The sequence below is a fragment of the Capricornis sumatraensis genome, chromosome 18 (genome assembly GCF_032405125.1).
Source record: "Capricornis sumatraensis isolate serow.1 chromosome 18, serow.2, whole genome shotgun sequence".
NCBI classification, from domain to species: Eukaryota; Metazoa; Chordata; class Mammalia; order Artiodactyla; family Bovidae; genus Capricornis; species Capricornis sumatraensis.
Window position 1 is genome coordinate 38,794,833 of NC_091086.1, and position 27,189 is coordinate 38,822,021.

At 40.4% G+C, this 27,189-nt stretch overlaps 1 protein-coding gene and 1 long non-coding RNA gene across 2 annotated transcripts in view; one reads left to right on the forward strand and one right to left on the reverse strand.

Annotated features, from left to right (window-relative positions):
* The window catches only part of GHR (growth hormone receptor), a 293,486-nt gene that overhangs the window by 183,683 nt on the left and 82,614 nt on the right, over positions 1-27,189 (reverse strand). The gene's annotated exons all lie outside the window — the stretch shown is intronic.
* On the forward strand, positions 24,334-25,182 carry LOC138094343 (uncharacterized). The gene is made up of 3 exons (XR_011146255.1): positions 24,334-24,439; positions 24,617-24,755; positions 25,070-25,182. It is a non-coding gene; the product is annotated as an uncharacterized lncRNA (long non-coding RNA).

A 27,189-nucleotide genomic window follows, 5' to 3' on the forward strand; every position in this document is an offset into this window, starting at 1 on the left:
GTCATTGATATAGATTGTTTCTAATTTTTAAATATCATAAGTAATGGTATAATAAATATCTCCTGGCAGGGAGGGGACTTGGCCTATATTTCCATTTATTGCCAAGTAATTGATTCCCAGAAACAATGTTACTGTGTGAAAGTGGTAAAAATTTATAGTTTTTTGATATTACTCAATGCTTTCAAACTATCTTAATTTAGACTCCAACCAGACCAACAGAACACTTCAATATCAGTGTACAACTGTCAGAAAAAATTTTATTCTCGCATCATTGGTAATTTGGTGGGTAAAAATGATCTCTATAGTTTTAATATAGTTATTTGAAAATGTGTGAGGTTACTTCTTTGAAACATTTAATGTGAATTATCTATATATGTCCTCCCCTTTTCTTTGTTGGAGTTCCTACCTTTTTATTTCTGCTCTTTTATGCATTTTTAAAGGGACAGTTTGTTTCTTAGTTATTCTCTAGGAATGAAGGTGTAGCAAGAAGAGAAAATAGGAGAGTATTTCAGTTGGCTTGATTTTGCCAGACTGATATCAAACTAACCTTAGGCTTTTAATCCTTCACTTGATTTTGAACCAGCTGCATGATACAGTATAAGCTGTAAAAATAACTAGTGCCAGAAATGCAGCCAATATCCAAGTTTACACTTTGTACTTCCTCCTCTGTGCTAAATACTTCAATGCTAGGCTTACTTAAAAAAAAAAAATTAAGACAGTAGTACTGGAAAATGTGAAAGAGTAATTACACACCAAAGAAGGCAGATTGAGAAGCTCCAACATACACAGGATGAAATTTGAATTAAATTCCAACTGCAAAGAAGTTTTGGAAAAGGTTGTTATTGACAATTTTATAAAAAAGAATAAAATGAGTTTTCAGGTTAAAAGCAAAAGTAATCATTGAGTAATATAAATAAAAAGTAAACCTACTTTAAGGCATTAGGATAAAGAAAAAAAAAATCTTAAAAAGTACTTTACATAGAGGGAGATTACCTAGTAAGAAACTCAAATGGACAAGTGGAAGACTTTCTCTCAGCAACAACAGATAACAGGACACAAATGAAAACCTTCAAAGTGGTAGAGAAATAACCATCTATTTAGAAATTGATACCCAGCTAAATGCTCCCTAAGTCTTTTGCATGGGTGGACAGCAGAGCCAGAGGCATATGAAAACTGAGTTTACAACCTAAAGATTTTAATTTAAGTAATTACTAAAGGAGCTATTTTGCAAGAAAACAAAAAAATCTTAAATGCTGAAATTGTTGTATCTTAGAAAAAAGATTCTCTTCCAATTACTCCAGTTATTATCCGGTAGTTACTGAACTATTTCTGTTCTTCCCTTTAAATTTTTTGAAGGAATTGCATTATGTTTTTACTACCAATTAATTTTTGTCTCTTTTGTCAAATGCACTCAAATTAGACTTTAATCCCCACCACTCCAATTAAATAGCTTTTGTCCTGGTCTCTAATGACTTCTATTAATACATTGCTAAATCTAGTAGCTATTTTTTAATTATCTTCATTTGAACGGTTAAAACAACATATGACACAGTGGCCTTCTCTTTGAAACACTACCTTAATCTGATCACTTTATCTGTGAGCTCTTTCGTGATAACATACATTCTCCACTGATTCTCCCACCCTGCTGGACACTTAATTATGGTCAGTTTTGCTGTGTCCTCTTCATTTTCTCAACCATGTAATACTGGAATACCCCTAGGACTTCTCCTCTCCTTTTCCCCCTATTTACACTTATTCCCTAGGTGACCTCATTCAGTATTATGACATCAATATCATCTAAGATTATGTTCTCCGAATATATAATTTCAATTCACATCTCTTCTTGAACGACAAACTCATCTATCCAATGACTAATAATTCCCTTGGATGTTTGATAGGAACTTCAAACTTATAAATCTATAACCAAACTTCTGATTTTACCATCCTAACCTGCTCATTCTACAGTCTTGGTCATTTCCATCTAAATCACCTTCATCCTTCCAGATTCTCAGGCCTTTCAGTCATACCCCTGATTAATTCATGAGCTAATCCCGTTAGACATACTTTCAAATTATATCCAGAAAGTGATCACTGCTTACCATCCCCATCTTTATTTTCCTTATTCAAGATACTAATGTTTCTTATCTGGATTATTATAATAATTTCTAAATTGGTCTACTTTCTGGTCTTGAATATCTTATGTCCAAAGACATAAACCACCCACCAAGATCTTAATCTTGATAGAACAAGAACATGTCGATTCTTTGTTTAAGACTCTCTGATGGTACCCATTTCACTCAGAGTAAATGCCAAAATTCTCACAGTGGTCTGAGCATCTTGTTTGATCCCCTCAACCCTCACTCCCCACTCTCATCCCCTATCTCTGCCACCATCGACCACCTTACTTTTTCTCATTCTGCTCCAACAACACTAGACTGATGTTTCTTAGCCCTCAGGCAGCATATGCCATTTTCTCTGCACAGGATACTTCTCTCCCAGACTTCCTTTAAGTATCCATTCAAATATCACTACATCTGTGAGCTCTTTCCTGATAACCTACATCAATAATAACCCTTAAGCTCATTTTTTTCCCCATAGCATTATACTATATAGTCGTTAACTTTTTTCTCTCTTTTACTTGAATATCAACTACATGAGTTTAGGGATTTTATCTATTCTGTTCATTGCTGTATCTCCAAGTACCTATAACCATGGCAGGCCAAGAGAAAACATGCGGTACGGATTTACTAAATGAATAAGTAAATGATGAGGAAGAGAAAGGCAAAACCGGATGGCTAATTCAACTCCATATTGCTTGTAAAAACAATATTAATCACATTTTTTATTGATCAAAAAAGATGAAAATACATTTTAGGCAATAAAAATATGGGAAATAGTTGACATTATCTCAAAGGATGACTAAAATGTACTAGATTCTCTACTCTGTTAGAAAGACAGATGGTGCACGTGGAATGGGAATGCTAACAGTGCTGGATGTGGGAGCGAGCAGCCGACTGAGGGGCACGTGCATAGATACACGGACATGTGGTGAGTGCTGTCAGTGTGGTCCTTGCAGGTTCTGCTGTCTTAAGAATTAGCAGGGTGGTGCTGGGGGCCCTCCCTGGGGAAGACTGAGGGAGTCACAGCCCACCAGAGAGACTAGGAAGGGAGAGAGAAGCTGAGCCTGATCACAATTCTTTGAAAAGTGACAGTCTTCACAGAATTTAGAAAATAGGAAAAGGAGATGTTTTAGGCTTTTGTTCTAGGAATGTTTGCATTCTCAATAGGCAGAAAATGAAGAATCCCTTTTGCTAGGTAATGCCTATATTTGAAATAAAATGAAAGGAAAACCTCTCCATTTTTAACTTTTCTAAGAAACATTTTAAGACTAAAAAATGAAACAAAAAAATGAAACAAAAATGACATAGAAATACATCCCATTCAAGTAAGATTTAGACTCAAAATGTAAGGCTAGTTCATTTTCAGAAGGCTCAATATAATTTTCAGCATTAATAATTTAGAAGAGGCAGTCAAATGGTTATTTCAACATGCAGAAGAATGATGTTATAATTTATATTTATTTACAAATTCTCTTAAGAAACTAGAAAGAGAGACAATTTTCTTAATCTGACAAAAATAGGTCACCTCCAAACCTATACCTAATAGCATTCTTCAAGTGAAACTTTTGAAGACTCTCACTATAATGAAGTACAAGTGAAATTTTTGAAGGCTTTCACTATAACATAAAAATGCTTATTATAAAGAAATAGTATTTACACGGCATGGTATCTTGTAAGGATAGGAAAGTTCAGATCAGTGGGAAAAAAGAGCCTAGAAAGTCCAAAGCATATATGGGATTTTAGTGTATAACAGAGAAGACAATACAAACAATGGAGGCAGAATGAGGCTTTTCAGTTAATGGTGTTGGGACTAGATTTTCACATGGGAAAGAAGAATTATGTTTTACACCATACACATTCATTAACCCCACGTAAATTAAAAGCCTACTTATTTAAAATAAAACTTTCATAAGTAAATTAAAGCACTTTAGAATATGGGAGGAGTTAATATAAAATATAACCATGAAGGAGAAAATGATTTCTTAAGCAAGGCACAAAAAGCAGAACAATAAGGAAATTTAACTACATCAAAAATTTAAAATTATCTGTGCTAAAAGATGTCATAAAAATCACAATGCAATCAACAGATGGGAGGCAAAATTTTCTATGTGTATAACAGACAAAGGGTTAGTCACATATATATGAATGCATATCATGAAAAATAAACATTAAGATATATATACATGAGGATCACATGTATTCACGTTTCTATAAATCATAGTGAAAATAGACAAGAAAGAGTAGAAAGAGTAGAAAAAGACACAGAGGAGGAAATCCAAATGGCCCTGCACAAATGATGTTCAATTTCATAAATAATGAGTCATGAAAATTAAAACAATGAGATTCATATGCAGTATCCATCAACTCTCAGATAATTAAATCTGAGAGTAATCAAGTGCTGGCAGGGACCTGGGAAGGGAGGGTTCTCACATATTGCTGATACTAGTATAAACTGGTTGTGCAATTGGTGAGCAATTTGGTAATATCTCACAGACACAAAAATGCACATATTCTATGATGCGGCAAGTTTCCACCGATACGTACTCCAGACAAGCTCTATCACATATGCCTGAGGGGATATTTATTTCAGTATCAATTATTTCAGTAAAACAATGAAGTCAATTCAAATTCCAACCGGTGTGAGAATAGATAATGATATTTTCAAAAGATGGAGTAATACACAGCAATTTAAAAAATGAACCAGAGTAATATAACCATGAAGGTGAGTTCTGAAAACAAAATACTTGGTAGTTAAAGTAGCAATTGCCAGAGTAACACATTCCACACCCAAAGTAAAAAATACATACTTGAAAAAAAACATGCAAATAATTTAGTTCATGTATATAATAATCATGTTCCATATTTGTAGTAAAATTTAAAAGTATAAAAACAGGATTGTGCAAAAGCCAATACATGACAGCTGTATCCTCTGGAGTGGCAGAGAGTATGGCAAGACTGGAAAAGGTTAAAGTAGAGACTTCACATTTACCCATATAGTTTGCTTCTTTACAAACAACGGCTATGAAGCAGGCATGGTAAATAGGTTTACATTTGATGTATTCATCTGGGTGGCAAGTACACAGGCATTTATTGTAGCATCCTTAGTACATTAAGAAAATGACATAAAAAACAAAGTAGGTCAGGGTTGACACCCATACTCAGCCTTGAAACAGTTAAAGATGGACTGCCACCCCTCTCTTTCCCATAAGAATATGGAAGTAAAGTCTCCAAGCGGGGAACCAATCAGAAGGGAAGAGGGTAGAGCACACAGTTTAAAAGAATGACATAGTCCAAAGTCAATAAATTGATGAGACCCAAACAGGTCCAAGATGGCAGACACTAGACACTGAGCCTCAGTGTATGCTCATCATTAACACATCATCAAGTTAAGTGACATACCCACCAGCTCCAAGACAGTTCAGGAATCCAGATCATCAAAGACCAAAAAGCAGGCAGTGGCCTGAATCCTGGAATCTCTGCCTCTTTCCCAGGATAGTTGGAATAATCCATCCACTCATTACCGTATGAAATTACCCAGTCCTAAAACACTCACCAAGCCATCTTTTGAGCCACCCTCACCTTGGCTCAGATGGTAAAGAATCTGCCTGCAATGCAGGGGACCTGGGTTTGATCCCTGGGTTGGAAAGTTCCCCTGGAGAAGAGAATGGCTACCCACTCCAATATACTTGCCTGGAAAATTCCATGGACAGAGGAGCCAGGTGGGCTACAGTCCATGGGGTAGCAAAGTGTCAGATACAACCGAGTAATTAACACTTTTACTTTTCACCTTTGGAGAGACCCACACTGTGGAGTGTGTTTCTTTCTAAATAAGTCCACTTCTCATCTATCAAAGAACCCAAACAGAAACAAAAACAAACAAGCAAAAAAAAAAAAGTAGTTTAGAGAGCCCCAAGTCTATATCCTTGGCCAGAGTCAAAGGTGACAAGCCCACTAAGTACTACTGTACAGATGGAAAGCTAGAAACACGCTATATTGACTTTCCACATGTGGAGCATCCATCCCTGTGACGACACTGAGATAGAAAGGCTGAAACGGTGATTCAGGTTGGTTCCAGTCACTGAACCTATGACAGTCACCCCCACATCCATTGCACTTACCCCTATGGCTTAATAGTTGACCCTCAGTCAACTGGTATGAGGAGGAAGGGGAGTTTACTCAATCCTAGTTTTTAGGTTGAGAAACACTGTCTTCACAGATTCCAGAGAAAAGCCACAGAGTGGACCTTACAAGAAGAAAAGCAAATCACATGTGATGCTGCTCAGGCCAGGTCCTGTCACAAGGCTTCCCAGAGGTCTGGTGCCAGCAGAGCCTGATGAAAGTGAAAAAAGCTGTATTCCTCACTAGCTGTCAAGAAGCACGCTACTTTGAGTGCTTCAGTACTCCATTGAAAACCTGTCTGATTTGGGGGCATAATCATTAATAAGGGGCTTCCCAGGTGGTGCTAGGGTAAGGAACTTGCCTGCCAATGCAGGAGACATAAGAGACACGGCTTCGACTCTTTGGTCAGGCAGATCCCCCTGGAGGAGGGCATGATACTCACTCCAGTGCTCTTGCTTAGAGAATCCCATGGACAGAGGAGCCTGGCGGACTACAGTCCATAGGGTCACAAAGAGTTGGACACGACTGGAGCAACTTAGCATGCAGCATGCATGCATGCATACAGTGATTAATAAACGGTTCTCAATCTCTCTCCCTGAAGTCACACAAACAGGACAAGACCTCAGTAAGCTGGATAGGGGGATTCTGTTTAGTCTCCCTGAATTGCAATTATGGCTCTGAAAGGGCTGGTTCATTTTAATCAAGTGGACTATTGGAAAACCTGCCAGCAAACACCCACTAAAACAAGAATCAAAATATTTCACATACTACTATGTGATGCAGTTGGTTGAGAAACATCAAAATAATAATACAGTAACCATAAAAGGGCAGTACAGGCAGAACATCCCATTCAGAACATCCAGGATGAATAGCATACATCTGTGGTCATCTCAGTTCCTAAGTACAGATGCACCAGGATACCACACTCACTGCCTCAAATGACTGGAGAGAATATTCTGAGAAAGTCGATAATTAGTTTCCTCGATTTTACTTTTAAGAAACAATGAGCTTCCTTGGTGGCTCAGTCGGTAAGGAATCCACTGCAGTGCAGAACCTTGGTTTGATCCCTGGGCTGGGAAGATCCCCTGGAGAAGGATATGACTACCTGCCCCAGTACTCTTGCCTGGAGAATCCCAGGCACAGAAGAGCCTATCAGGCCACAGTCCATGGGGTTGTATGAGTCAGACACAAATTAGCGACTAAACCACCACAATTATTCCAAATAGGCTTCTGTGTATATTTCAATGTATGTAGAAATGTGTCCCTTGTATATTTTATCTGCATGTCCTACAATAGCACCACGCTTCACAAGTATGTTTCCACAGGGTTGGCCAGAGCAGCTTCAACTGCAGCTCTAGAAACTATTTATCTGTTTTTATTGAAAGAGATGAAAAACTAAGAGAAAAAACTTAGTTTGTGCCAACAATCTACTTCTGAGCATGACACATCTTGTGCAAAACTGACAAATCTTGCACCCTAAAAGATTTGGCTCTAGTAGTCATTTCCACAGCACCTACGGAGTTGCAGCCACATCTAGAAAATTGTTAAAGTCCTGTGACTTTATTTCCAGTTACTTTTTTCCCTTAAAAAAGCAAAGGCATTTTTATGCTTTGAGTTCTTACAAGGTTCCCACTTTTCTCCCATATGTAACTATTTTATAACAAACAAATGTAAATTATTTCACAGATCCTTCTAATGAACAGTATTTCACCTTTAAGACAAGAGTTCTTTAACTGTTAGCAAGATTGGTTTCAGAATACTATAAAGCACTGAAATAGATACATACATTATGTCAACAAAATGTATAGTAAAAAAACAAATATAACGAAAAGTATTCTGAATGATGGAAGTATATAAAATAAATAAGATCCCTTTATAATATGGTTAATGCATAGTAATTTAATCAATAAATTAGAATCTGTAATATCAGATATGTGTTTCTATATATCAGTCCTAACAAGCTGGAATCAAGATTGCTGGGAGAAATATCAATAACCTCAGATATGCAGATGACACAACACTTATGGCAGAAAGCAAAGAAGAACTAAAGAGCCTCTTGAGGAAAGTGAAAGAGAGTGAAAAAGTTGACTTAAAGCTCAACATCCAGAAAATGAAGATCATGGCATCCAGTCCCACCACTTCATGGCAAATAGATGGGGAAACAGCAGAAACAGTAGCAGACTTTATTTTTTGGGGCTTCAAAATCACTGCAGATGGTGACTGCAGCCATGAAATTAAGACGCTTACTCCTTGGAAGGAAAGTGATGGGCAACCTAGACAGCATATTAAAAAGCAGAGACATTACTTTGCCAACAAAGGTCTGTCTTGTCAAAGCTACAGTTTTCCAGCAGTCATGTATGGATGTGAGAGTTGGACTATAAAGAAAGCTGAGAGCCAAAGAATTGATGCTTTTGAACTGTGGTGTTGGAGAAGACTCTTGAGAGTCTCTTGGACTGCAAGGAGATCCAACCAGTCAATTCTAAAGGAAATCAGTCCTGAATATTCATTGGAAGGACTGAAGCTGAAGCTGAAGCTCCAATACTTTGGCCATCTGATGTGAAGAACTGACTCATTTAAAAAGATCCTGATGCTGGGAAAGATTGAAGGTGGGAGGAGAAGGGGACGACAAAGAATGAGATGGCTGGATGGCATCACCAACTCAATGGACATGAGTTTGGGTGAACTCTGGGAGTTAGTGATGGACAGGGAGGCCTGGCTTTCTGTACTCCATGGGGTCGCAAAGAGTCGGACATGACTGAGCAACTGAACTGAACTGAACAGTGCTTCTAAACTGATTGATGCCAGTTTTGAAACAACTATTGATACTTAGGTCAAATTTTATTCCACATCTAAGATGCTGGCGTATTTTCAAGTTTGTCTCCTTTGCTAAATTCAGTTTGTTTTCTGAAGTCTACATGTTTTAGGTATTCTGGAAGTTCCTACTTTAAAGCTAAGAGGAAGAGTAGGCAATAGATAAGAATCCCCTAGTTGCCACTGACTTCCATCCATGGTTCATTTTGCTCTTTTAACTATACTGGCACTATGAATGCTTTTGTAAGACAGCATGGACTTTTTCTTTCATAACAATCATTTCAGAGTTAAGTGCTCCCATTCATTCCTGAATGTCTAACTGTCTAAGTCTTCCTTAAAAGGCTCACAGCTTGTCAGTTATTTCTAAAGCTGGAAAGCTACATGACAATTTTTCTCCTTCCATCAGAATTTTAATGTGTGGTGCAGGTTTTAGCCAGTGTTCAAAAGAGAAAAAATTCAAATTTTCTCTTTAGTGCTAATTCTACATTTAATTTATTTCAGGTGAAGAAGTCAGGGCTGGCATAATAAACTCAGACAAGATGAAGGGTCATTTAATTCGTTCATTTTTATTTCTGGTCCTGAGAATGGATTTTGTCTCCATATTTAGTGAATAATGTAAGATTTAAAAATCATAGATCCAAAAGAAGTTCCAGATCTTGTATTTTAGGGAAGGAAGGGATGACAAGTAGATTATTTATAAATGTGAAATTTGCTGAAGCCTCAACCAAGCAGGAACTGATCAACCCACCCAAGGGTTAAGCTGTGTCTGACACAGCATCTGTCAGAACATCCACTTTCATGCAGACTGTCAAACTCAAAACCGGCCAGACAGATTCACCTTCCAGACTCAGACTTCTGCACAGTGGTAGAACAGCAAACCGGAAATGGGCCAAAGCTGCCATTACTATTGGTCAAAGCACACAGCACTGCAATCTTTGATGCTGCAGAGAATAATGAGATGGCCAGGACTTTAACCAAGGAGATTAGTATGGATGTATATGTTTGAATATATTCCTTACAGTATACGTCGCTGACTGATTTATTACATCATTAGGTATTGCTCCTACTTCCATATTTAGACCACCCATTCACCTACTGCAATGAATTTCCATCGGACATTCCACTTAATTTGTGTTCTAGACAGACCCTACTCCTTTGGAAGACCCTAATTTGTGAAAGGGTTTTGTTGTGATCATCACCAACAGTATCTGCCTCTTTGCTCATTTTTTTTTAAGACTATTAACCACCACACATTCCTCATTGGTCCCCCTGTTTTCTGACTTTTGTCTCTGATCCTTCTTGCACTTTGTTGCCAGGAAGCAGAAGTCCATTTCTGAACATAACATTTCCTTGTTTAGTATTCTTTAATGACTTCCCATGCTTAGGCCCTAACTCCTTAGCTGGCAATCAGTGTTCAATCCAAACTGATCATATTCTGTCTTTCAAGCTACACTCAATGTCATTCAATTTGTTAATGTGGATATACTCTAACTTTTAACCGATATGTTCTATATTACCTGAAGTACCCTCTATCTTCCTTTCTCTCCATGTTTTGGCTTTTTTTGTCTTGTAATACAACCTACCAAATTTTCCTGTCTCTTCCTTCAGAAAGTTTTCCTCAGTCATTGGATTAGGTAGGATCTTTCTGAGCTCTGAAGCTGCGTGCTTTCTTTGTCAAACTCTTGCTTAGTTTATAGGGCTTCCCTGGTGGCTCAGAGGTTAAAGCGTCTCCCTGCAATGTGGGAGACCTGGGTTCGATCCCTGGGTTGGGAAGATTCCCTGGAGAAGGAAATGGCAACCCACTCCAGTGTTCTTGCCTGGAGATTTATCACAGCCTATCTGACAATGAGCTGGATTGTGGTCTTTATCAAACTAGAAGTTCCCTTAGGGAGATAGAGGCTTATTGTATTTGGTGTTCAACTGACACTGTTTAATATTGCAAAGGGTGCCTGACAAATGTGATCATCTGCTTTACAAAACTAAATAAATTTTAAAATCATCCACAGCTTTTCAGCTCTGCCTTCTCATTCCCCAGTGCCCAAAGAGAAAGAGATCTAAGACTTTAAAAGCAAGACCTCATCTATGCCTCCTCTATTATCTTGCATAATGTCTGGAAAACTATAGGCCCTAATAAAATGTTCTTTTTCTCCTCCAGTAAATGAGCCTTGGCTGAACAGAAGCATAGCCAACCACTTCAGCACAAGGTGCATGATCTTTGGGGTTTGATACTCTTTCTTCTAAGGGGAGAAAGAACCTTAGGAGTGAGAAAAGTTGCCCAAACAGTAGCAATGGCAACCCATGCAGGCAGCACTCAATAGTGATGATTAGACACTATGCTCTTCTTCAGAATGAGCTAGGCGTAATTGAGGCGGGGGTGGGGGCAGTGCAGAGAGATGATTTTTGACTTAACATTTCAAGATCAGAGAAAAACGTTTTTACCTTTACAGTGTTCTGTTGATTGCCAGAGCTAATACAGTTGCCAGAGCAGGGGGAAAGAAGTGTAAAGATGATGGAAAGATCAATCTATTGAAATGGAATTTATCTGTACTAACAGTCACCCTCAAGCTTTGAGTTGAAGATGACTTTAATCAAGATATTTCAACAGACTCCTGAAAAACAGAATATATCTGTGCCATTTCTTCTGTTAAGTACTAACATACATAAATTTCTTACATAATGGATGAGAAAATTTAAATTTTTAATATATAAATGATCTTTTTTCGTGTTGAAAGAAATTTGGCAGTCAACCTGCACCACCCTTTGCACACAAAGTGGCTCAACCAATTACTGGCCTTTTCTTACAAATCTGGTGATCTGGGTCTCCTTAATGGCATAATGCTTGGGATGTTTTCCCTTGTGCAACACAAAATTATGGGACAATGAAGTGTCTCTTTTGGCAACTGACTTTGTACAAAGGTCCTATCCATGTCCCCCCTTCAAAAACTCTTGTAAATGTGTAACATCCCAAAAGTCAACCTGAGCAGAAAAACATAACAAAAAAGATTCTTTAGTCTTTCCTTTGGGCTAAAAGCTTTAATTTGGGGAATGCAAATAAGTCTTTCAAGATCATTTTTAAATAGCTGAGAGAACCCATGAATATGTAGAAACCTGGTCACCCCAAACTATTTCCCCAAATTGTCTGTTTGCTTCATTTTTGATTCAGTTAAGAACTAGAGAAATATATTTTATGTAACTAATCTTCTCTTTTAAAAAAGAGAAGTCAGTTTTTGCCCCCCTCCTCCTTTAGGTTTTCTCAGCAGAGAAAAATCAACTTAAAACACAATCAGCCTAAGTATTATGAAAAATGTATGCCTGAGGTAGGGCTTCCCACGTGGCACTAGTGGTAAAGGACCTGCCTGTCAATGCAGGAGACGAAAGAGACGTGGGTTCGATCCCTGGGTCAGGAAGACTCCCGCCCTCGCCCCCCCTGCTGGAGAAGGAAATGCCAACACACTTCAGTATTCTTGCCTGGAGAATCCCATAGACAGAGGAGCCTGGTGGGCTATAGTTCATAGGGTTGCATAGGTGGGACAAGACTGAAGTGACTCAGCACACACACACCTGAAATACCTTCAGTGATCTGATTTTTAACTAGATAGACTCTTTGGCAGATGAAAATCATTAGCAAGAGAAACTGTAAAGTTTTTAAGATGTGTTGAAAAAGTTTCAGAGAAGGCCTACAGCATACAGAGCTTCATAAACCTGAAATGACATTCTAAATTATACCTGGAAGTCAGGGATAACCAGAAGGCCTAGAATAAGAACTATGGATGAAATCTTGAAACATACTGGTCTCAGCAATGGCATCTTTACAGTAGAGATCAAAGGAGCCTGTATTAGAGCTGCATCCTTTCATCTGAAGAGCATGGATATATACCATCCTACTGTCTATTGCTTCTCCTAGGTAGGTTTGGGTTGGTGCCAAGGCAAAGGCACCCGAAGATCAGCGGACAAGAGGTTTTCTTCAGGCAAAGAGCATAATAGGATTCAACCACTGCCCTTAGCCTCTGGCCATTCTTGTATTCAATTAGTCATTCAGTGTGCATGTTTGAGCGCCTATCATGCATCATACACTTTCCGGGACACTCTAAATCAGCACTTAAAGCTTTCCTATTTCATGAAACAGAATCCTACTGGAAAAAAATTTACAATAGGCAGTAACCAAGTGAAAAATGGTTAGACAGCATCACCGACTCCATGGACATGAATCTGAGCAAACTCCGGGAGATAGTGAAGGACAGGGAAGCCTGGGGTGCTGCAGTCCATGGGGTCACAAAGAGCTGGACATGACTTAGTGACTGAACAACAATGAGTGGAAAATTATCAGATGGCTAAACACCATAAAGCAAGCATAATAGGATGACGTGATAGAAAGTAAATGGAAACAAGGGTAGGGATAGTTGGTTACTGGGGTCACAAAAGACCTTTCAGTTGAGTTGAGACCAGAATGACAAGAGGAGCCAGCAATGCCAAAATCTGAGGATGAAACACACCAGGCAAGAGGACAGTTAGCTTGGTGGGTTAGGGAACATGAGAAAAAGTCAGCGTGGATGGAGTGTAGAGAGCTGTTTGTCCTCCAGCCAATTGCCTATAAATGTACACACTTTGGTTTCTGCCATACATTCTTCAAACTTAGAGTGAAACAAGGAAAGCTAGAGGCAAAAATGTACCCATGTTTGTATAAAGTGTAAAGAGATCTTAGAGGTCTTATGCATATAATAATGATCTTGATGGCAAGTTTGTTGTCCAGTATTGAGAGACTGGACTCATTTCTCAAGGTTGAAGGCAGAGAGTGCAAAGCTGGTAGGGTGAAGGAGAGCCCCATGCGGCTGTGAGAGGAAGCGCAACTAACTGCGTATCCTCAGGGGGCCTCTGACCATAAAGGGAACACCGGAAATCTTTCCTTGATTCTTCAGGAGATTTGCACAAGGTCACAAGGTATCTTGTGGCACAGCAATCTCTCTCAAGCTTTTAATTCTCGCCTGATTATTATATTCTGCCTTGAGTAATAGTTATTTCAGGATTTGTCTTGCTACCATTAGCCTACAGGACATTTCTTGACAGAGACTGTTTCTTACCAATCTTTCTCTTTTCAGTACCTAATACAGTGCCTGGCACATAACAGATGCTCAATAAATGATAAATTTCCTGGGTCTGCTTTTACTTTATTAGCCAAATATTCCAATTATAGGAAAAGCAATGGTACCCACATAATATACTTGCTTTGGTGTATAAGTAATAAATCCTTAAGAACTTCTGTGTAATCGACCAAAGGACGGATTCCCGGCAACTCTTGGCATAAAACAGATAATGATGCTTGTTGAACGCACACATGCATGTCTGAACGGACAAATCTATGAACAAATGCCAGTAAGAACAATTGTAGTCACAGTGATTTAATTCATTCAGCAATGAGTTTCCACCATATGCTCAACATTAAAGCTAAGTGTCACAGAGACAATGAGTAAGAGAGACACGGGCTCTGCCATAATGGGGCTGTGGGTCTAGTGGGGAAGCACAGCTGAAGTCATTACACATGTATGTGATTAGGCTGCAAGTGCTTTGAAGAAATGCATGAGCTAGTTTGATGATCACAGAAGGCTTCTTTGAAGTCCACTTGAAAGACAAGGTCTACTTTATTCAAAATGTAGACAAGGGGGTCAGTGACAGTAGATAATCATGAAGTCTTCAGGAACCACGTAGAGATGGAGCAAGTGGTCAAGAAAGATGAGAACCGATGGTAGCTGCTACTGCCTCTTGGTAACTAGGTGGGGATGGATTCCTGAGAGACTAAGTGGAATCTTCCTCTTCGGCCATCTTTAACATTAGACTAGAGCTTTCCACGTGTGTCCCAATTGTGTGTGGTCTTGTTTAAACACAAGAGGATACAACCTTTTAGAGCAACCTAAAATTGTCTTCTGCAGGCATTCTTGACCAGCCCATGATTCTTTTACTAGACACTTTAAATGGAGCAGCTTTGCTGTTTTTCTGACGTATACCAGGCAAAAATTGACATTTATTTTATGAGCTGAAGAAACAATGCATTGCCCTCATTCTCCCATCATTCAGGAAAAACAGCTAAGTGAAATTTTGGTCAAACTTTCCAAAGAGCTTTGGGCTGAGGACAAGCATGGAAAAATTCAAGCCCACACGAGAAATTTCCAGAATCTTAGAAGCAAGTGAAAACAGGGGGTTATAACAGTTCAGGACTTGCTGCCAGGAACAAAGTATATACGATATTATTTACTGCTGAAAGCCGTTCAGAGAGGCAGCATCTGGTTTCAGTGAGGTCTTGCTTCCATTCCCTCCAGCAGCTGGACTGAGTACTACAGCTCAAGGAGGCCAACCGATTCGCCGAGGTGACCCAGGGAGTGAGCGGCTCTCCAGTTAGGCCCCAAGAGCCTCTGGCCCCTAGAATGCCGAGAAGAAGTCACACGACCCATGCAGAGTTTAGCACTTTTTATCAACTCTTAGTGGATTCTCCAGTTTCAATCTTTGATTTGTGTTTTTATATTTTCAGAGTCCCAAAGACTCATTCTCTCTCTCACTTTTCTCTAGTGGGAAGATCAGATATCACCCTGGATCCCTGTACATGCCAACAGTCTCTGTTCCCTCCACTGGGATGTATTCATTTAGGCTGTGTGTGCTAATGGCAGGAAGAGGCAGAAATGATCCTGTAGTGTCCTGCTCACACTGGGAAGGGGACAATGGGGATCTGAGAAGCTGGGCACTCTGCTGTGGTCACTCCACATGTACTTCTGAGGCCAGGGAAAAGCTGATGAGGATGAGATTACTCTGCCAGGAGAAAGTGCCCCAAGCTTTTACTTCCCTGTGAGCCGTTTTTCCTATCCGTGTTATTGCTCATAGAGCCCTGGCTCCAGCAAACACATCCCTTCATTTCTTTTGCATATGTCTTCCATACCGACAGTGGAAAAGGAGGCTCTGTTGTTTCCTGAGCATATGTTTTCCCTGCATCCCAAGAAGTCTGTTATTTGAGTTGCAAAGGGAACAAACACCACCACACACACTCACAAAATTCATCTAATAAAAAAATTTTTGCATTCATCCAATGCCAAATTATCTACCACTCACTCTCTCCCCTTTATATATGTGTTTGTTCACACATATGCTATTAATTATTATAATGCTAGTAATAAAAATACTTATCAAGATATTCATATAAAACTATTAATGCTCTTCATTATTAATATACTGGAATCAAGAGACCAATTTTAGGGAAAGAAGCAGAAGGAAGGGCAGTGCAGGGAGAGGATCACAGTCATTGTTTTTAATGTCTAAACTCCCAGCTGGTGGGTAATCTGAGAAGACCAGAAAACAAAACACTGAGCCAGTTCATTGTGTCAGTAGACTTGGCATATTCTAAATTGTTCAGAAGAATATCAGGCAAGGAACAAGACCTCATTTGGTCCTTAGACTCTGCAAGGGTAATAGAGCACAGCATCAAGAGAAATTATGCAAGTGTTTGGATTACATGATCCTGCCCAGAAGACATGCCATTTTAATAACGTAAAACATACATCTACCCAGAATGGCAGTAACCTAACCTTCACTCTAAGTTTGAATGAACAAGACACCACTAAGAAATGTCTGATGATCTCAATACAACAGGATTTGGAAAATCAACTCAAAACTTACTACAGACGTCAAACACAATAGAAATAAAGAGCATTTCACTTTGTTTCCTTTATATCACATTTTTTCTTTTAACTGGAATAGACAACATAGGTCCTGACCATAAAGAAGTGATGACATATCCCCCTTTGACTTAATATTATTCCAAGGGACAGTTATGCTAATTTAGATACTGTATTCATTCATTCAGTGTTATTGAGCGCCTCCATGACCTGGGTACTGATACAGGCCCAAAGATGTAGTCATAAACGACACAGACACATTCCTGATCTGGAAATTCTAATTCGCTAGTTTGATCTTATTTCAAAGTTCAATTATTGTTTTGATAAATCTCACTTCAAGTTTTTAAAAGAAAATCTTCATCAGAGGAAAATTCTTGTTATTACTGTCTTTTCAAAATTTATTTTCTCAACCCCCATTTAATATCAGTCCATTGATATTAAACTAACAGTTACTGTCTTCTTAGAGGAAAGAGATGGGACATAACAAAGCATTGTTTTTTTTGCTTTGAGAAGATAAATTTCTAAATAATAAATGTCTAATGAATTAACCAGTAGGTTTGGTTGCTACATGCCAAACCAAGGGCTGTCACAACAGCCAGGCCAACTGAAGAAGATGCCTCCAAGTATTAAACTTAATCCTGACTCAGCCATAAACGCTAAGCTAACATCTTTAGCAAGCACCAGTAAATAATTACACATTTTGGCAAATAAGTTCAAACAATCAGGCTTCAAAGTTTGCCCCAATTGCCTGTCCAAAAAATTCTTTGTACCAATAGGGATCAATTCGACCACAGGGGACACCAGGCAGCTGGGCAGGACATAAATCACACAGGCCCAAACCTCTGCTTCACAAGCGCCAATCTTTCGCTGATGTACACCAAAGTTTGTCCAAATCGTATGAGCATACCTGTGTATCTCTTCTTGTGAAAAACATTTTATATTTGAGATCCTTCCCCTGTTTCTCTAACATTCTCTCCCTTCTCCTCTTCCCCACCCCTTACTGTCTTGTCCCCTTTCCTCTCATTATTTCTCCCCTACTTTCCCTACAGGGTGAGATACTGTTCTAAGCTCTTTGTATATATTACCTAATTTCACAACCCCGATGAAGAAACTCTGCAATCATCATATGTACCAGAAGGTTACACAGCTTGGAAGCAGCCAAACCAAGATCAGGTTCCTGAAACCCAAGGTTACATAGCTTGGGAGCAGCCAAACCAAGATCCCAGTTAGCCCTTCTGAGCCAACCACTGTGTCATGCTGCATCCAAGTGAGTTCTGGCTTATGTGTTTATGGTAAAGGTGAACCATTTTTAGGCTTTAGGGTGCAGAGTACTAGTGATCCGGTTAACAAACTCTCACTTTAAAGGTGGCAATGAAAGTGGTAATTAATGGGGCAGTTTAATAATTTTATATGTTGGCTGTACCAACTTTAGGTCTTTTGCCTCTCCCATATAGGGAGCACATTGACAAAAGTCAGAAACAAATACCAGTTAGAGGTTATGATCACTCAAATGAATAATCAAAAAGTAAATAAAAATCTACTCTGTAACATTACAGTTATTCTCTGTATCCACTCCAAAAGTAAGCCAAATAAAGTCTTTGTTTCCAGTGACAATCATTACTGTTATTCACTTCATGGGTCAAGAAGAGCTTTCAATGAGCATAGCTCTTAGATTTGATGGAGAGAAAATGAAAACATGGACAAGATCAACCTGCCCAGTGAACTAATTTCTAGACTGTGATAAAATGGAAGAAATTGAAGGATTGCTACCGCTCTCAACTCAGCTCTGCTTAACGGTGGTGAAGCCTAGACCACCCACTGAATTTTCTACAGCTAAACAAACAGCTACAGTCCAGAGAAGCACAGATTTCTTGGCTTACTGTTTTTATATCCACCCAGTGTTAAGTCAAGACTGTGTTCCAAAAGGTCATAGACTATATCTAACAACATGCAACTGGGATCTTAATTAAGCCTTACTGCCAAATGAAGGAAATCATTAAGTTAGTCCTCAACCCATGTCTACCATCTCTCTTCTTTCCTGTGAACAACTAACTCCCGGGTAAACAAAAGCCAAAGCTATGGAGATGACACAGAGCACAGTAAGACTGATCTCATGGACCAAGAAAAATGCAACAGCTTATAAAGTGGGCTTCACTAGTAAACTGAAAGAATTAACAGGAAGACAGTATACTGGAAGATAAGGAAGGAAAAATATGATAACAACAGTTGCAAACAGTAGCTCTCTGCCATGAAAGAGACACTAGCCTATGCCAAAGTAAACTACAAGGAAAGGAAAACTGTTTTTACCAGTAAGGCAAAACTGCTTTCTGGATTTGCAATCATTTCCCTGTAGAGTCATTCTTTGTTTTTCTGGAAGGGACCAGGTTCAAGGTCTCTATGGAAGTCTGATGAGATCTGGGAAAAAGCAGCAGCTAGTATGTATTTAGCAAACGTATTAAGGGCCTACTAATGTGTAAGATACTGCATCTTGGGCAAACCTGCACCATGCTTTATGACTCTGTAGCAGAAGTACTCTCTGTAATATCAGTCGTGCTCTTGATAAAAGGTAACTGCCCTCTTCTGGCCACCTTTAATGAGACAGCTGGCTTTGTGACTTAGCTGGCCCATCATGCCCCCACTGCTCTTTCTCCTCCGAGATGTCACAAATTCCCAGTGAAATGGAGTGTCTTATTGGTCCCTAAAGATCCAGTCTTCTTTTAGATGTTGGAAACATAGGAAAGTTTACAAAGCTCCTTTATCAAATGGAACTGGGATGATACTATTTTGGGGACCCCATTTTTTCCTTCCATCTTCCCTTCTCTTTCTGTAATAATCACTGATCTTTACCAACGTCCCCGCCATGACAGAGTTCTAGGGGCATGCCTGGGCATTGCCTCACCAAAGGTCCCAGGTTCATCACTGCCCTATCCTCCATCTTACTGAGACCATGCCCCAACTTTGACCTGTATTTCTTAAATCCTGAACCTTGTACTATGGCTTCTTCACTAAAGTTGGTTTCAGATTATCTTTCTATCTCTGGATTTTTTTTTTCTTGCATTTAGAACCATTTATTTCCACGATCATGAATAGCTTGGAGTTTACATAAACCCAGATAATAATTTTGGGGGATCACAATTTCTAAAAAGAGGGAAGACAGGCCTGGTTATCAGAGAAGCAAGGCTAAAGATTTCTCCAAGAAATATAGCATGAATTTATTTTCTGAGTATGAAATCTCTGGGTCTGCCTACCCAAAGATGTGACCTTGCTCACAGAAGATTTGCAGAACAAATCTTGTTCGAGGACCTGCACCCAGAGGCCACTTGTAAGCAGCCAGATTTCTGCACATGGAATCCAGAACATAGATGTAAGGTGCATCTTTTGACTTAAGCAATTATTTTACTATATTTAGTCACAGTTCTGGTCAAGAACTTACCCAAATTTGACTAGGAAAAATAACAAAGTTTTATTTTGATTTTCCTGTAATTAAACATATTTTTTTTCCAAGAACCTATAGGATAATAAAGAACTTTTATATCAACGTCATTCATGTCTACAGCCAACTCATGCTTAATTACTAGAAAAGGGAACAGGAGAAGGGAGGAAGGTAAGATACATAAGCTAAAGTCACAGATAATCCCCAAACCCCTTTAATCAAGTTTTAGCCTCATCCTGCTAAGCCTTTTTTCAGAGCTGCTAAGAACGAACCAACATGACATACTTAAGCTTTATCTCATCCACTTCCTCTCCCTGGCCTCTAGTTGGGCTGCTAATAAGTTATGAAGTTGCCAAAGATAGCTGGCCTCCACATGGAAGGGAGAGGACTAGAGGCTGAATAATCCACAAAGTCATTTGGAGACTGCACAAATGACTTTTTACTGTGTACTTCTCATCCCAGCCTTGGGATGAGATGATTAAAGAGGCTGAGTAGGGTGTTTTCCTCTCATATAAACTATACAGTTGAAATCTCATTAAGAGGTAAGTTTGGGGTGGTGGTGGTGGTGGTGAAAATATTAGGTCTCTGGTAACCATTTGATTATGGAAATTTGGCCACATTAGTCTACTGAGATGCAGAAATATGGAAGAGCTTATCAGTGATACACAACCTGTGAGGGGCAGACCGGAAGACTATCCTTACAGAAGGGTACTGCTTTCATCATAAACTTCACGAAGGATCTAATTCAACTTTATTTCCTTGATCATTAAATTTTTTCTTCTCCCAGAGCCACGAGTTCAGGACACCAAAGAAAGAACCTTAAGGTGTTCAAAAATTTTTATTTTGGTGGGAGAGGGGTGTTAAAACACAAGTTGAGAAGTAGATCAGAGCTGGTAGAAGGAACCTAAGACAGAATTGAGAAAAAGGATGTGTCACAACTAAAATATCCAAGTCAAAAACTGTTATGGGGTGTCTACTTGTGCCATTACTTTTATTAATTCACAGTCTATACAGCTAGTTTTCAATGAGCAATCTGCTAGTTAAGTGCAGGACTCTAAAGGATTTGAATATATAGTTAAGCTTTACTACAGAGAAAATGCAGAAATGAATACTGATAGATCATTCGTTCAAATATATATCACTATTCACTGTTGCATTTTCTCTACCTTATCTGTCTCCTGACACCTTAGAAATCTGTATGCGGATCAAGAAGTAACAGTTAGAATCAGACATGAAACAATGGACTGGTTCAAAATTGGGAAAGGAGTACATCAAGGCTGTATATTGTCACCTTGCTTATTTAACTTATGTGCAGAGTACATCATGCAAAATGCCAGGCTGGGTGAATCACAAGAGGAAATCAAGATGGCTGGCAGAAATATCAATAACCTCAGATATGCAGATGATACTACTCTAATGGCAGAAAGCAAAGAGGAACTAAAGAGCCTCTTGATGAAGGTGAAAGAGGAGAATGAAAAGGCTGGCTTAAAACTCAATATTCGAAAAATGAAGATCATGGAATCCAGTCCCATCACTTGATAGCAAATAGAGGGGAAAAAGTGGAAACAGTGACAGCCTTTATTTTCTTGGGCTCCAAATCACTGTGGACAGTGACTGCAGCAGAGAGGGAGAGGGTGGGATGATTTGGGAGAATGGCATTGAAACATGTATACTATCATGTAAGAATCGAATCGCCAGTCTATGTCCGACGCAGGATACAGCATGCTTGGGGCTGGTGCACGGTGATGACCCAGAGAGATGTTATGGAGAGGGAGGTGGGAGGGGGGTTCATGTTTGGGAACGCATGTACACCCGTGGTGGATTCATGTCAATGTATGGCAAAACCAATACAGTATTGTAAAGTAAAATGAAGTAAAAAAAAAAAAACTTAAAAAAAAAAAGAAAAAGTAAAAGATGCTTGCTCCTTGGAAGAAAAGTTATGACAAACAGAGACAGCACATTAAAAAGCAGAGACATTACTTTGCTGACAAAGGTCCATCTAGTCAAAGCTATGGTTTTTCCAGTAGTCATGTATGGATGTGAACTGCTGCTGCTGCTGCTGCTAAGTCGCTTCAGTCATGTCCAACTCTGTGCTACCCCATAGACAGCAGCTCACCAGGCTCCGCCATCCCTGGGATTCTCCAGGCAAGAACACTGGAGTGGGTTGCCATTTCCTTCTCCAATGCATGAAAGTGAAAAGTGAAAGTGAAGTCGCTCGGTCATTTCCGATTCTTCGTGACCCCATGGACTGAAGCCTACCAGGCTCCTCCATCCATGGGATTTTCCAGGCAAGAGTGCTGGAGTGGGTTGCCATTGCCTTCTCTGATAGATGTGAGCACTGGATCATAAAGACAGCTGAGCACTAAAGAATTAATGCTTTTGAATTATGGCACTGGAGAAGACTCTTCAGAGTCCCTTGAACTGCAAGGAGACCAAACCAGTTAATCTTCAGGGAAATCAGTCCTGAATGTTCATGGGAAGGACTGATGCTGAAGCTCTAATACTTTGGCTATCTGATGCAAGGAGCTGACTCATTGGAAAAGACCCTGATGCTGGGAAAGATTGAGGGCAGGAGGAGAATGGGGAAACAGAGGATGAGATGGTTGGATGGCATCACTGACTCGATCGACATGAGTTTGAGCAAGCTCTGGGTATTGGTGATGGGCAGGGAAGCCTGGCATGCTGCAGTCCACAGTGTGGCAAAGAGTCAGACATGACTTGGCAACTGAACAACAACAAATGTATACAAATCATATATGTGTGTGTATGTCTATATGTGTGTGTGTGTGTGTATGTATTATATATTCATGAAACAAATAGGTCTTTCTATTATATGCCAGGCACTCATCTAAGCACTGGGCACAGAGATCTTTTCTCCAAACAAGCTGTCAGTTCCAAGAAGCCAAGTACTGTTTGGGAAAGGTGAGGAATGGGGAGACCAATCCAGTCATATCACCTAAAACTTTGAGAGCTCCCTAGGGGGTCAAGTTCACAGGGGTCTGCCACTCTTGTCAGGATTTCCTACATTCCCCCTCATCTCTATGCCTAATTATTCACCATATATTGATGAATACACTGGAATCTGTACATTTCTGTGCCTTAAATGGCACATGCCGACTCCTGGATCCACTGGAATGACTCTGGTCTGCACCCCCAGCCTTGAGAACCTCTGCACTTATTACCCTTTGCCCTATCAACCTCTAACACCACCACCATCTCTCAACGCCACCCTCATGAAGCCATGTCCAGCACCAGAGAGAGTTAGTCATCATCTCCCTGCCGCTTTGTAATATTAGCATAAACCTGTGCCATGGACATCACTGTGGAATATTGGGAGGATCTGTTTTCTCTAACTATACACCAAGACTGGTAGTGGGTATAGAGGTAATACATTTCAAATTTCCATCAAAAATAAATTTTACAGTAACCCACTAGCAGTTAGAGCACAGGCTAACATTTGAAAATCCACAAACCTAATTAACTTAATTTTTAATTGCTATCACAAAAGCTTGGATTTCTAAAGGGGAACAAACAGTACTTATGTTGGTAGAAGGGTACAAAAAGATACACGCAACCTGGCACCACAACCTTTTCCAGCACACCCTTTATAATAAATTACTAAAATACCAAAGCTTAAAAGGTTAGAACATCCTCGGGGGCACTGTGGTGAGTATGAAACAGCATGCAAGTCTGATGCATACCAAAGAAGACACGAAAACAGGCTTGATAAAATCCATTCTTCCTGTCACATATGCACACAAACATATAAACAACATCAGAAGAAAAATAAAGGCAGACAGACTGTTCTCTAGCCTGGAAGGAAATTCTGATGAATTCTAAAGGAGTTTGAGGTTCATTCATTCCGTCGACATTTTTGAAATGCCTCTGTCACATGTGGGCCCAAGTTCCAGGCACTGGAGATCCAGCAGAGAAAAACACAGGAAGCAAATAAAATGAAAAAGTCCTCAATCCTTGCCTTCCCAGAAGCTTGTAGACTCATGGATGTGGGTCAGGCAATAAGTGAGTCATATATATCAGATGATAAGCGCCATGGGGAAAAATAAACAGTGACGTGCAGGAGAGAGTGTCGGGGTTGGGGGACAGTGAGGCTGCTGTCCTCTTAAAGGAGCTGTCCAGGGAAGCTGCCACTAGGCAGGACACATTAGCATAAAGATCTGAAAATGATGAAGAAATCAGGAGGATTTAGGAGGAAGGTCTCACCAGGTGGTAAGAAGCACAAAGACAGAAGCCTGTCGGTGAGTGCTCTCCTGACACATCGGAGGAGGCTGCAAGACGACAGAGTAAGTGAGGACAGGCTGTTCTGTTACAACGTGTGTTTCTGTAACAGCAATTAGCTCATAGGCTATTGGCAGATAGCAGCATAAATGTTGGTATAACATGGAAACATTTGTTTTTTTTTTTTTTCCTTAGGCAAAAGGAGCCAAAAAAGCTGGAATAGAATTCTCATCTTTTCGCAGGAAAGGAGAAAGCCCTCAGGTTGGCTGCAGCACAGGCCGGATGGATTCACCTCCAGCTGAGAGAATGAGAACCTGCCCCTTGCTGTCTCCGCCAAAACGTGCCCCCTCCCACCGGTGCAGCTCTCCCCAGCTATCTCTGGTGAGTGCTGGGGTTTTAAGTCATAGAAGATTAGGAGAGGCCCGCTCTACTCCTACTTTCCCCCCAAATCCTGTTTTCTTAAGAGTACATTTTTCAGATGTAAGGAAGAACATGGGCTTCCTTGGTGGCTCGGCTGGTAAAGAATCCGCCTGCAATGAGGAAGACCCGTGTTCAATCCCTGGGTCGGAAAGATCCCTTGGAGAAGGGAACAGCTACCAACTCCTGTATTCTGGCCTGAAGAATTCCATGGACTGTAGAGTCCAAAGGGTCGCAAAGAGTCAGACACAACTGAGTGACTTTTTTTTTTTTTTCAGAACACAGAGTTTAACAGGAAGTGTGTACGTGCTAAGTCGTGTCCAACTCTTTGCAACCCTACAGACTCTAGCTGGCCAGGCTCCTCTATGAGATTCTCCAGACAAGAGTACTGGAGTAGGTAGGTATGCCCTTCTCCAGCAGATCTTCCCAACCCAGGCGTTGAACTCAAGCCTCTTAGGTCTCTTGCATTGGGAAGATGGGTTCTTTACCACTAGTGCCACCTGGGAAGCCCCTGTTTTACAGGACACACATATACTGTTATTCCAGAGACATCTGCTGAGTGCAGGGCCTCATAGGACACATGAAATGGGAGGGTACTGGTGGGCTTTGAGAGGAGGCACGAGATGACCTGATGCACTGATGATAGAAGTGGGGGGATGATGGAGGGAGAGGGTGAGCAAGTAGGAAGCAGCAGACCAATGAGCGGCCTTTGCAACAGTCAGGTGAGACGGCTGGCCTAGGAAGTGAGCAGTGACAATGGAGTAAGACCGGAGCCAAGAGGACTCCAGTGTTTTTCAGCCTAAGCAACTGAAGGATGGAGGGGACAGTAGATGATTGAAGGATGATTCAGTTAAGGGTGGTCACTTAAATTCTGGTCAACTCAATTTTGAGTGGCTATAAATCAAGTGGGAATTTCAACTAGGTAGTCAAAATAGATGTGTCCAAAACTCAGGAGGGAATAGTTTGAAAGTTTTCAGTGTATATTGTATTAAACCCTTAGAGTAAATGTATTCAAATTTTCAAAGACTGATTTTTCCAGCAACCTACTAGCAGCTGGAGCAGAAGCCAAAAGCTACAAAACCTGTGGACTTGGGTTTTAATTCTTGGTATGAGAGCCTGGATTCCTGGAATGGGAGTAGCGGAGTGCTTCCGGTGGGAGAAGGGTGCCGGAAAAGGTCTGAAGCCAGCTCTGGGTCATTCCAACAGTCAGAGGTTGGGGTAATGAGCAAAGACAGCAAAGAGCTTACAAGGGAGACCTGTGACGTGTGAGAAAAACTAGAAAAATGTAGCGTCCTGGACACCAAGTGAGAGGTGTGGGTGATCCAAGAGGTGAACCAAGATGAGGACTGAGCACATGCTACTGAATTTAGCAAGTGGGACAGGGCAGCAGCTGTCCCAGTGGCCAAGCTCAGCTTCCATCCGCTGTCCCACCATAGTCAGTGGAATACATTTCAGCCAAATATGGAGTTTTGTTGAAAAGGATAGAAAAATGTGGGGGGGGGGGGCGCTAAAGGAAGACAAGATCAACAATTGTATGCTTATCTTTTATAATAATATTGGGACACTATGGCATGTTTTTATGGTGATGGAATGATCCAGTGGAGAGGAAAAAATAAATCCGAGAAAGGGAGAGTTGTGGGGGTAATGTCCCTAAGAAGAAGGCAAGAGAGAAAGCAGGTGTCATGTGAAGAGGTTTGCCTACAAAATACTGTGTTAACAGGAGGAAGGCAGAGCTGATGGGCACTGACTCCAGGAGAGAAGCAGGTGTGGTGGGAGCCTGCAGGTTCCCTTCTGTTGTGCGTGGGGTCGTCTGCAGTGAGAGAGAAAGAAGGCTATCTGCACAGAGGTAGCATGCAGGAAGGACGTGTTAGGGGCTTGAGGAGAGAAGTGAGAAAAGCTGGGAAATAGTTGTCTAGACAAAGTGAATGGATCAGGGAAAATGGCTTTGCCAGTTGTATGGAAAAGCTGGGGAGGTTAGTGGCCATGCATCTAACCAGTAACCGACCATCAGGGTGTGCGTTTTCTCCTGTCATATTCAGCTCTCAAGTGCTGGCATGGTGTAGGTAGAGAGCTGGATTTATTCTGGGCTGGAATTTTGCCAGACAAAAGTATGATGAAGCAAAAGAAGTACAAAAGATTACAATCAATTGCTGCAGTCTGAAGCCAAATTCATCAGCTGAAATCTTAATACCCAAAGGTGATGGGATTAGTGGTGAGGCCTTTGGGAGGTGATTAGGTCATGAGCCCTTGTGAATGAGATGAGGGCTCTTATAGAGACCCCACAGAGCTCTGTAGACCCTTCCACTGTGTGGGCATGCAATGAGAAGTTCGAGACCCAGAAGAGGCCCCTCAACCAACCAAGCTGGTACCCTGATCTTAGACTTCCACCCTGAGAACT